At 43.1% G+C, this 12,510-nt stretch overlaps 1 long non-coding RNA gene across 1 annotated transcript; it reads left to right on the forward strand.

The window, feature by feature from the left end:
• The first annotated feature begins 3,166 nt into the window (after positions 1-3,166).
• On the forward strand, positions 3,167-10,265 carry LOC140843486 (uncharacterized). The gene is made up of 2 exons (XR_012121313.1): positions 3,167-3,305; positions 9,427-10,265. It is a non-coding gene; the product is annotated as an uncharacterized lncRNA (long non-coding RNA).
• Positions 10,266-12,510: the final 2,245 nt, after the last annotated feature.

Consider the following 12,510-nt stretch of genomic DNA (forward strand, 5'->3'; position numbering starts at 1 on the left):
GAAAACTCCAGCAGCTGAAGAGGAGGAAAAGCATTTATTTGCACTGTATTGTTTCTTGCATTAGATCATGATTTCACGGAAGTGCTCTTGCGATCGTCTGGGTCCTGATCGTTGCAAGAAGCAGCCTGTGCCTCAAGATGCCAATGTGAACACCAAGAAAAATGACTGTCTGTTTTTAACACGTTCTTGTGGCCTTACCCCGTACAAGCACCCAGATAATGAGGAAGCAACAACCGCCTTAACTTTGGGGACATATCACAGGACCACAGGGCTATTCCTTAATTATCACAAGGAGAAAGTCCTAGCAAGTGTCTGCTTGCACGGTACAGTCTCCTGGCTTGTTCTTCGTTTGCACGTTAAAGCTATTAAAGGACTTTTATAAACACTGGGCTTTTGCAGGTATACTCCGTTATTAATGTTTATCTGAAGAAAGATTTTCTTTGGGGAAATGTATGCCAAAGTGTCTTTCCTGAGGATGCAACACATGGAAAGATGGAAAACAATTCTTTCGCTGGAGGGGAAAATCCTTCTGACATTAGCCATGATGCGCTTTGTTCTCATTATCATAAAATACAATCAGTGCCCATAAACTTTCAGAGAAGACGTGGAGAGAGTGTTCCTGTCACTGGGGGAAAATTACTCATCTTCATCTCCCCGAGTGGCTGTCAGTTTGGCACAGGCGCACACGCCCAGAGGATGCTGTCGGTGGATCAAAGGCCAGATGCTGTGTCCAACTCCTCCTGCACGAAGGGTCAGAGGTGTCTCTTGGACGGAAATTGGGTTTCTTTCGTTCCACAAATGTACTTGGACCAACACCCCTCTGCTCCTGCGTGGTCAACCTTTGCTTCCTCAGTTGCTTTGTTTTCCACCCTGTTTTTTGTTCCATTTTAGAACAGCTGCAGAGAATTCCTGTTTAGATCCATTACCCAACTTCATATGCCCTTCTTACCTCCTGCTCAGAGAAGTGTGCCCCTTCTTTTCCAGAGGGTGGGAATTAAACAATATAAATTATTCCTTTGGAATCGAGAGCCCAACTTGCCCTCTCATAGCACCTTTGGCAAAGGATGGGATGAATCAAAGCACGCCTCACATTTTCAAAGAAAATGCCTACTCAAGTCAGATTTTTGATGACTTTTATTTTCCCCTCTGACTCTACAGTGGAATCATAATTTCCTTTATGTGGAAGAAAGTCCACTGGCTCCGTTAAGCAAAATACTCTAAAGCTGCTGAGTGAAGAGCAGAGGACGGCTTGGCAATCAGATGCTGATGTAAAGGACTTTGTTTTATAGTGGCTGCTTCCAACATTCATGACTTGGTGCCAGTGAGTAAAACGGGCTCCATACATAAACCTCGTTAAGATGTTGTGGTGAAACATCCTGGCCCATTAGTCCTCAGAGCATAGCTTTCCGTGGTTGTCGTTTTTAGCTCAGTGGGTTGTGTGCCTAAATGTGGAGCACTGCTAAACGAAATCAAATTAAATGAAAAGAAACGAAAAAAAAAGGGGGCTGATAAGAGCAAGCCTCCCCGATGACCCTGTGGCTTCTATACAGTCAGGCACACCGGCTAACTTTTCTTCTTCGTTTCTTCATTTGTGAAGGATGAATAAACTTTGAGGAAGATTTAACAATAGCTTAAATAATTTAGAGGCCAACTGGAAATCATCCTGAAATATAAAGGAAAACTCTTTTCTCTATTGTTTTCCATTTTGATAAAAATGAATGCTTTTATTCATATAAAAATAATTTATTATTTTTGCTTTTTATTTTTTTAACGGATGTGTAATTGACATAACGTCGTGTTAGTTTCAGGGATACAACATGATGATTTGTATTTGTATATATTGTGAAATGACCACAAAAATAAATACCTTAAATAGATGAGATATCCCTGGATTATTCCCTAAAATCTGGAAAATGCTTTTCTCCTCTGTATATTGGAGGTGAGAAGAAACTGCTTTTCCCGCTCTGTCTTTTCCCTTCTCTGGTCCCACCAATATGGGGCAGAAGCCGCAAAGTCAGAGGAGGTCTCTATCTTTGCATATGCCGCAGCCGCACTTGCGCAAGACAAGTCACCTTAAACCACACTGTGATGTTTGGTTCAGAGCATTGATTGCACCGCTATTGCCTGTGACCACGTGTATACAGGCAGAGAAAGATGGGACGACACTTACACAGATGACTGAGGCCAGCACAGCGCCCTGGGCTCCTCGAGAGACCCCGGGGAGCATTGCATAAATTGCCTCCGTTCTTCACTTCATTCTACAAGCACAAAAGTGGCCTTTCTGGGCACCGTGGCTCTCAGAGAAAGCTGGGCAGTGGCTATAAACATTCTTCAGTCTGTTTCCTCCCTTCCTTGATTTTTACATCAAGCATAGCACAGGGCACATAGCAGAAAAAGTTTGGGACCTGAGCATGCATCTAGTCTCTTACCCAGCCGTGAGACTGGGTGAATTACTTAGTTCCTGGGAGCCTTGATTCTGGGTTCTTAAAGTGGGCAAATGTAACTTCCAATCCATAGTGTAAGGGTTAAGTGACAGGGCATGTTTAATAAACTGTTCTGTAGGGCATGCGTTGTGTCATCACTTGTTCTTATGCCGCTCGGATCCGTGGGGCAGTATGAGGAAACCATGGATCTGCAGAGAAAGCCTAGGTTTTCACCACTTCCTCTTTGACCTCCACCACCAAAACAAATACAAAAACATAAACAAATCACATTAGTGCATCTGAGATATTACAATACGGTTACTAGTTTTCACAATTCACTTAGATACACTCTGGTTCTTTCGGGTTGCTTCAACAAAATCTAAATTCCTCCTTATCGGTGCCTCTCTCCATGTCCTTGAGATGCCTGGGGACACGGTTTGCGATGCTGGCCATTCCATCAGAGGCTCACTTAGGCATTATTAAAACAAACTTCCAGTTCAGTAAAGCCTCTCCCTTTTGTCAAAGTAAATTATATTTAATAAGCCTGGGAACATGTGAGGCTGCCAAATCTAGAACAAGACAGCCTTGATGACTTCAGTCCGTTCTCAGCCCTTGATTACAATTTGATTTCCTTTGGCATCAAAAGACAAACTATTTTAGTGAACAATGTTCTTCCTTTAGCAAGAGTAAGATCTCGTTACTTGGCAAAGGACTTGGTCATTTGCCGGACAATATGTCCAACCTCCCAGCAAGAGCCGAAACGCTGAAGGTGATGGAAGAGCAACGTGAAGCGAGAGGGTGACGGAACCGTGTGGGCCCCTGGGGTGCGTGCTTCGGGGTGTCGGCTGGCTGGTGAACAACCAGGTGCCACTGTCTCCTCAGGTGCGTCCTTGCTATGAGGTGGCATTTGGGAGTGAAAGTTATGTCTGAGCGAGACATTTAACTTAGTGTGTTTCAAAATATGACATTCCACTCAGAGTGCTTTTCCTTTCCCGGGCTCTGTCTCAGAGTCGCCTGAGGTTGGGCCTAACTGGCTCTAGTCTCCGGGAGCACCGCCTAACCTGCTGGCCCGAGCTCACACCCTCCCAAGGGCTTTCTGCCTCTCCGGCCTCATGACCTGCTTTCCCTGGGGGTTCAGCTGAGGCTCGGGCTTGGTCATGTAACCATACGTGATTACCTGGGGGTGTTGGTAGGATTCTTGCTAGCTCCGCATTAGTAAGCTTGCTCACCTCCCATTCCACTAGGAAGGGTTTTCCTTGTGTGTGTGAGGAGGAGGGACATTTCTGCTCTCTTACTGGCACAGAGAAGCATCAGGACTCAAAGACTGGGTGTCGTTGCGCACACTGTACACTGCCCACATGTGAGGAGGACAGTGAGACCATATCCTTGTCCCCAAAACCTTCCCCTGTGGGCCTGCGCTGTCCCACAGGAGAGAGCATGTGGAGCCACACAGATGAGCCTGCTCTATCAGCAAGACAGGGTGGGAACCCCTCTGTACACCCACGCGGGACCCACAGTGCCTCTCACCTGGAGAGCTACTGCAGGCTCTGGAACAAAACGCTTTTGACGTCTCTGACCTACCTAGAGCCCTGCGCTATCCCCTGGCTACCTGGAGATCTCCAACCCAGCCTGTGTTAGAGGATCTCCCCATCCCTTCTAGCCCTTCAATCCTATCATAAACAACGTCTTCTGTCCTATTCTCACAGATGCTCCTTTTTGCTGGCTGATGAGCTAAGCTGATATGTGTGGTGTCAGATCTAAGGTATTAGTAAATCTTCATATTTTAATGATTCTCTTCTTATGTACCATATTTGCCTTTTAAAAGAAGTATCCTAAGACAATGGGTTGAATCTCACAAGCAATGGCTTAATTTGGTAAGAGTTCCAGGCACCAAGATATCCTCCAGAGGAAAGAAACATTATGAGGTAAATGAGACTTTTGGCATCTAATTAATTATATCATATAGGCAGATCTCAAAATTAGCATAATCATTTGTTAACTAACTACAGCACAGAAATAAAATTCTCTGAGCCAATCAGTGGAAACACCAGAATTGTCCACATTTGGGAATCCTGATGGGAAATCAGGCCTTCACTTCTTATACTAAGAATTTCTAGAATATTGTGTCAGTTCCACCACTAACAATCCAATAGGAGCTTGGCCTATGTGGATTTTATAAGTCATTTATTTTATTTTAATATATAACAGTGAAAGATCTATTTCAAAAGATGCTATAAATTCGATGGGGAGAAAGAAAAGCTATTTATTATACTTGGACATCTTTGTCCTGATTTTGTACAGTCGAGTGGATCACCTAACAGCACTTCTGGTCACCTCTTAGGTAGTGGTGATTCAACAATAATGGAAGATTTAATTCCTAACCTCAAGGTGTTTCTAATCTGGCAAAAAAACTAGGCATACATATGAAAAATGACCTGTGTCATGAAGAATATGTTCTAATGAATTTCTGAGAAATGTAGGAATGATTTAAATTCTCAGGAAATTAGAAAAGATCTCTGTAAAAATATTCTTTTCTAACAGTTCTGCAGGTCTGTCATAGAAAACTTGGAAAATACTGAGTGGTTTACTAAACAAGATGTGAAACTGTCAAAATCCCACCCTCAAATGATGTGATTAATTCATTCTGTTCAAACAGCAAATTTACTGAGTACTTACATGTGTGTGTGAGAACATTAAGTTTTACATAACTGAAATGATATTACATAGAAAGCTATCATGCTTTCTTTACTTGATGTTAACTTATGAACTTTTCCCCATACAACATTTTTAGAAGCATGTGTCTCATATTTTAATCCAAACTGTTAGCCTAACCTAAACAGATAATGGAGAAAACCACACACAAATCACATATAATGTTGGAAAACACCAGGCATGGTAAAGCCATCCTTATTCAAAAAAGAAATACATGCAAAAACACACACAGTATTAAAATAGAAAGGGTGGGGTAGTGAACGCTCATGGAGTCTATTAGAAAAAAACAGGCAGACAGCATATTGGAACATCATCTAAGGACTCAGAAGAAAACAGTATCTCTGAACATTATTAAACAGAATCCATAAGAAAGGCTTTCAAGTTTTTTCAATTCTTTGCAACAATAATATTGTTTACAGCTGTTGCTTCTGAACTTTGTAGCAAAAGAATCTTACTTTTCACATGAGGGATCCTAACATAGAAAATTCGATAAAGGGCAGCCGGCCAGCTACGGTGGTCAAGGAAAATCTCAGCTGTGGTTCAGACCAGTAGCCGTAACCGTGAGCTCAGTCTGCCCCTATTACCATCCGGGAGATTGGAAATTACCCAGTGTGCCTACTTCTTCTGACCTCAAGTCAGTGCCCTCAGCTTTCATATAGGCAATATGCATTTCTGGGGAACCTCCCCGTTGAAAATTTCAACCATGCCATTTGGAAATATTCTTCTCTGATTCCCTCCCAACTTAAAACAAACAAACAAACAAACAGAAATAACAGAGCAGGAGAGTGGTGGTAGAAATCTCTCTGTGGAATAAGTACAAGGCTGATCTTCGTACAGCCAAGGCTTTCCTATGTCCTAGCTTTCCCTGGAATCCGTACAACTGATTTGTTATCTTGGCCCTTGGACTGATAGGAACACTAAGGCTTGGTGGAGCTGAATTCCAAGAACCACACAGCTCAGGAGCAGGGTGGGAGCATCAGGTCCCCGGGCAGGCCCACCCTGAGCCCAAGTGCTTCCCAGGGGCAAAATGTTGACCCCATATCTGAGTCCTTTCAAAAGTGATTTCAGGGCAGTTCTCTGAGCTTTACCATTTCATGTTCTCATAAAACACAATATAAAAACTAGATTTCAAAACAAATTTAAAAATTATGTGTAGGAAGAATCCTGAAAAGAAATATAACACAGTAACTTTGTGTGGTGACCCCTGGATGGTGGGACAACAATGGCTTATTTTTTACCCTTGTGCATGTGCATGTGTGTGTGTTTACAAAACAGCTGCTAATTAATAATAGGAAAAAATGAAGAGTTTATTGGTATTCCTTTATTAAAAAGGAAATATAGGTTAGTTAACTTGTATCTACACACACACATACACAATATACACAGGAAAAAAACAGGAAATGTTGAGGATTTACAATTTATTTTTTCCTCTCTATATTTAAAAAATTTATCAGATTCTCTATAATGAACAATTAGTATTTATATACATGAGGAATGTGATAAGTGTTATTTTTAAATAAAAAAAATTAGAACTACCCATTGCTTTCTCCAATTTCCTACCAAGGATAAACCAGAATTGAGCACAGCTGAACCAGAAGACATTTCTCGCCAGCATTTACAAGCTTTCTTTAACCCAGAAGTAGGATTAATGTGCATTAAATAATAGCACGGTCACCAGTTTCTGTAAGTCAGGCACCGTTTCAAAGCTTCAGCCATATGATCTCTTTATTAACTTAACAGTTCTATGAGGTAACTACAACATTGCATTTTCATTTCACAGTGGCCCAGATGTTAGATGTGTTTAGCAAAGTGGTAGAGGCTGCATTTGAACCGAGTCAGTCTGCCCATAGACCCTGCCCTAACCATGAAGCCATCCTTCCTTAAGAAGAGTATAGGGGCGGCACAGAGATGACAAAGGCTTTCACGATATAGGAAATAGATGTGCTCACAAGCCACTGCACAGTCGTCCCTAGAGCAAGTGTAGGCATGGATGCCCTGGGATCTGTGTGGAAGACGAGGCTGTTTACAAAGCCATCATTCTTCTTCCTAGAAGGAAGCTTTTGGTGCAAGTAAACACTAAGAATTCCAGTAGGTTTTGTCCAGCTTGCATCCATAGTTCATTCCCTTCTAGGGTAGAAAAAGACAGGAAAAAAACATACGTGTGTGTGTGTGTGTGTGTGTGTGTGTGTGTGTGCATTTTTTTCTTTTAATTAAAGAACCAAAATTTGTCTTAAGGGGAGAATCATTGGTAGAATGACTTGCACCACTTCCTTTAGCATCTTGATCGTGACTTAGAAAAGGAACAGGGCACAACAACAGCCTCACAATGTTCTTTTCCACGGGAAAGAAAGATTAAATACCAAAGACCCACTCAACTTGAATGTAAGAACCTAGTATTTGAATGTGAGAACTGCTGATGAATCTCCTGCAGGCAGAAGAATTCACAATGTTAACCAGTTAGTAGTGAATAGAATCTGAAACATTTTGAGGACTCCACCCTTGGACATGAGCAAGGACATACCCTCATGGACTTCTTTCCAACAAGCTCTTGCCAATGCTGGACCTGCCTGGAGCAGGATGGTGGTCAGGCAATCAGTGGCTCATTCGTTCAGTCAGCACATCCATGTATAACACGTCTAGATGTCAGGTGTTGCACAGAATACATTTGTGAACAAGCTACAGTGTCAGCCTTCAAGGAGTTTATTTTCTAGTGGATGAGACCAACAACAAACAAACATAAAGTTTTAGGATAAATTCAGGCAGGGATGACACTATGAACTAAAATGAAGCAGGTTAGGAAGAAAGAGATGGCAGAATGTGGCAAGGGGTGGGGGCATTGTTTAAGACAGGTGGTCGGGAAAGCTCTCTGCACAGAAGTGACTTGAGAGGAATGGTCTGAGGAAATGAGCTGTGTGAAGTGCTCAGGAAGAGCGGTTCAGGATGGGGGAGCTGCTGTTCAACTCTCTGAGGCAGAACTGGGTCACGTGGCCGCGAGCATCCAGAAGGCACCTACTGCTCTGTGACCCTAACCCCGTGGGTGGGTCTCAAAGGGCACCCTGGGCACTGCCTGCAGACCCTTCTGATTGTCACATCCAAGGTGGTGCTGGGGGGTGAGTTCTACTGGCTCGTTGGTGGAGGTGGGGGATGGTGCTAAACACCCTACAATGACAGGACAGCCCCCACAAAGAACTGTCCAACCCCCGGCGTCGGAGTGCCCGCAGTTGAGAAGCCCTGTTTTAAATTGCCCTCTCCGGTCTTCCATGACTGCTGCCTTTTCCTGTGAGTAAGGAGAGGATGTAGACAGGACAGCAAAGAAGCTTTTGTCCCAGACTGTACGACCATTCTCCTGAGGACGAAGGATCATTGAACTGGCCCTATACTCACTACACTAAATGAACAGAAAGGTGCACCCTAGCAAAGGAGCACACAATAAAAAGTTCATATAAAGTCGTCATTACCATTACAAAACCTTTAGCTGCAATACTGGGGAATATAAACAGAATGCGGCATTAATTTCTTACCCATCTGGAGCCTCTCTAGGTGACCTTTCATGCTTAGCTCTGGGGCGTAGCTGTTTCTGACAAGGTAACACCTCTTCATTTCCAATCTCCAGCCTCAAAAATCTGGCAGTAAATGGAGCAGTTGGTGCTAAAAGGGTTGCTTACACCCCAGGAAGAGGAAGAATGCCGGGGGGAAGGGAAAAGAGAAGAGACGCAGCCCTGGAGACGGGAAAGAAGAAGAGATGTCAGCTGGCTGGGCTGCGGCAGGGGGCAGGCATTGCCGAGCAAAGACAGCTCTGAGCTCTCCTGGCAAGACGGTCTTGGATGAGAACCAGGAGATGCCACCTCGCAGTGGAAGGAAAGGAAAGTAGAGAAAGTCAAAGGTTAAAATTTCTAGTTTTCATTTTACTGTGTTTCCAGGACTTTTCAAGTCAAGTGTACTCATTTCTGCTAGAAAAGATGTCAAGGCTTTTGGGGGGCATAGCGTTTTGGGGGAAACTAGAAAGTTGTATTTTAAGGAAAATTATTACAGACCCATGCAAAATAAGTGTGCCTTTGCCTTTCCCTGGGCCTCCATCCACCTGCCCTACGGTAAACCCCTTTAGCATCCCAAGTGCACGTTCACGCACAGTCAGCCAGCTGTATTCTTCAGGTTTAAAGAGAAGCAGGAAAACATTAGATGTATTTTTCTCAGCCCTGGTCTTACAGTTTCCCCCTTCAGTCCTGGACTACCGATTGCTTTTACTTTTCTCATCTCTGCCTCCCACCCATCCTCTTTCTTCTCCATTTAGGAAGCGGAGACCCACGGACAGAGCAGCGGGAGGGAGATGACCCGCCAGGAGCCGAAACAAGGAGGACTGCTGGCAACGCAAAAGCTGTGCTCAGTGGGTTTCATGTCCCATGTGAAGGAAAATATGCTATATTGGTACATAAAGATGCTCAGAGAACTACATCTAGTATAAGTATGTGAGATCAATGAGAGTCTAAAGCTGCCTGAAAATGGGATATCTTTGATAATTGAGCTAATGCCAGTGATATGCACCTACCAGTTGTATTTCCCACCAATCTGTGTATAGAATTAGTAAAGACATTAAAAAGGGGAAGATACTCAGGGACCAAACCAAAACAAGACCTCCCGGTATATGACAGATGCCTTCAAACGAGACATTATCCCCATGGGAAATAGAATTATGCCCTGGTGACTGCATCTGTCTAGTTTCACAGCTCATTAACAAGACAGTCCAGGAGGGGGTCACACTCTTACTGCTTATTGCCCATATTACCTAGGCCACTGCTGCAGATGTGTATACTCAGGCATCAACAGCTCACGGTCTGGGTACCTTTGAAACCAGTCATCCATCTCACATGATGATAAATGTCTCTTCACATCACTGGGTAAATGTGCATTGTCTGGAGTTAGAGGGATCAGAAAGCACACAAATATATGAGCTAAAGCTGTCTGTTCAGAATGGGAAAAAGGAATGAAGGATGGGCCCAGTGAGCAGCCTTCCTGCCATCAGAGGATACAGGCTAGTGAACGTGGGAGGGCCTAACATGCATCTGCTGCAAGGTTTAATGCTGGCCGTGAATGGTTGGGAAAATAAAAGTTGATAACGATCAAGTCTAGCTATATCTTAGCAAAGAGATCAATCTTATTTCTGTTTGGAATACGTGAAGTGTTCTTGTTTTTTTTTTTTTTTTTTCTTGGCATTGGTGATGGTGTGTGTTTTTTAAGGAAGGGATGCCTGGGACGTGAACTTCACTTGGACAGGGTGAGCCACAAGTTAATCATCTGTCTTCTGCGCTGGGGTTCAGGGGCTCTTCTTCGTGGCTGGGAATCCCTGAGAAGGTTACAGGAAATGGCCTGGTGGGCGTAGCTTCAGAGGCCTGTGCTGGACAGTGAACTGCATTTCTTTTCCCATCAGTGTCTAAATTTATCTCCATTGTTTCTTTTTTTTCTCTCTCCTACTAAAATGGGACTTGGGCCCAGGGAGGGACAACAATATCTTGACAGAGAACTCTGAGCATTGAAGACAGGGTCATCTGCATTGTCCGAACCCCATGTGCAACAGAGATTACACTGCAGAAAACAAAAGAACTACGCAACAGAAACGGCCACAGCCAGTAAACAAGAGAAACGTGACCTGCTGTAACAGGCGTCTTCCTGCAGCGGCTGGAGTCGGAGAAAAATCATTGTTCTCCCACGCCACCCCCATCACAAGCCTATCCCTATGAGAAAGAGTCTCCGAAGAACTAGGCTTTCCTAAGTCTCAGGCTACACCTTAACAGAGTTGGTTACAGACTTTCAAAAGCGAAGAGTGAAAATTTAATCAACACAAGCTCCTTGCCCAGAAGGGTACCCCAGTGGCCTCCAGTATTAATTCAACTTAGAGTAGTTCTGTTAGGACTGGGAGACGTCTGACTCAACATATAACAGAGGATAGTGCAGTCCAGTATTTCTCCCTTCTGAGGGACATTAGACTGACTAAATCAATGTCACACAGTCAATGACCCAGGATGATACATTTATTGTAGTTTAATATAGCAAATAACTTCATTCATTCAACAATCATTTCTCTATGCCAGGTTTTTAACTCAGCAGTGAGCTTAAATTCTAATGTTAGATGTCTTAGCACCTTTGCAAACATGAGCACTTATGAGTTTAAGAATCCCATATCTATATAAGCTTTTGGTGATTTATTTCACAAGACAGAAAGAATGCAAATATCCACAGCCTTGCTAAACTAGATCAAGTCTCTTGGTGCTTTTAAGGTGGCCAGACCTGTCAATAGCCTCTATCACTTTTGCAGCATCTTGGGAAATAAAGGCAGAACTGAGGGTGAGTCAGACACATCAGCCGAGACTCCCAATATCCTGGTGTCGTTACAGCTGAGCACACCCCAGACCACTTCTCCTGTGCTTGCTGATACTATCACTTCTGAAAGCAAGCTGTGCATGGCAAGCCGCTCCTAAGGAGCCAATGGAAAATGGGTAAGTTAAAGACAAAGATGTTTGGATGCTTCCTCAAAGTGGAATTGGTAAAAATTTTACTGTTGTTTTGCAGCTATTCAACTCCTTTCATTTAACTCATTGTGCAATGTAATTTATGAGCTCAGACAATGAGGTTGATATCCAACATGTGGGGAAATTGCAGGAAGGGATGAATGTTTGTGTAGACAGTGGTGGTGGTAGGTGAGAGGATGAAGCTATCATGATGTGCTTTTTCATAATGTTATATTACAGCTCATTTCAAAATCCCATGATCAAATGTTCAATCTTTGTATTATTAATCACCTTTTCCAGATACCATGGAAGAGAAATACTTTGCAAGAATGGTCCTTGGTCATTTTGCATCCATTCACATGCCTATAGTATTATTTCCGTTTGATTTTTGCAGAGATTTGTTGAACCTGTCATCATTAGGTATTAGGAAAGAAATCTGCAGCCTCTTGACAGTTGGTTTGTCTTTGAGACCCAGAGGGTGTGCAGATGAACACAGGTCAAGGGGCCCAAGGCAAGCAGAGGATATGCTTTCAAAATACAGCAAAATACACATTAAAGTCACTTTACACTAGTGTTGACAGTTAAGAGGTAATACCAGAAAATACTGGAATCCTAAAATATGAAATGAGTGGTTCAGGAGGAATGTGGATTTCGGGAGATGGGACATCAGCCTCTCAGGGCCTTGATGGATTTGTTTCTTCTTTCTGTAAGAATCTCATTCCAGGACTCAGAGACGTAGAGATTAAAGAGGCAGGGAGAAATAGAAAAATACAACCAAAATGACTGAGGAAGGAATATATATCAATATTCTCCTGATCTCAGGGTAGAAAAAGACTTCCTTAAAACCATGGAAGAAATAATAAAAGAAAAAA

This window comes from Manis javanica, chromosome 9, assembly GCF_040802235.1.
Source record: "Manis javanica isolate MJ-LG chromosome 9, MJ_LKY, whole genome shotgun sequence".
NCBI lineage: Eukaryota > Metazoa > Chordata > Mammalia > Pholidota > Manidae > Manis > Manis javanica.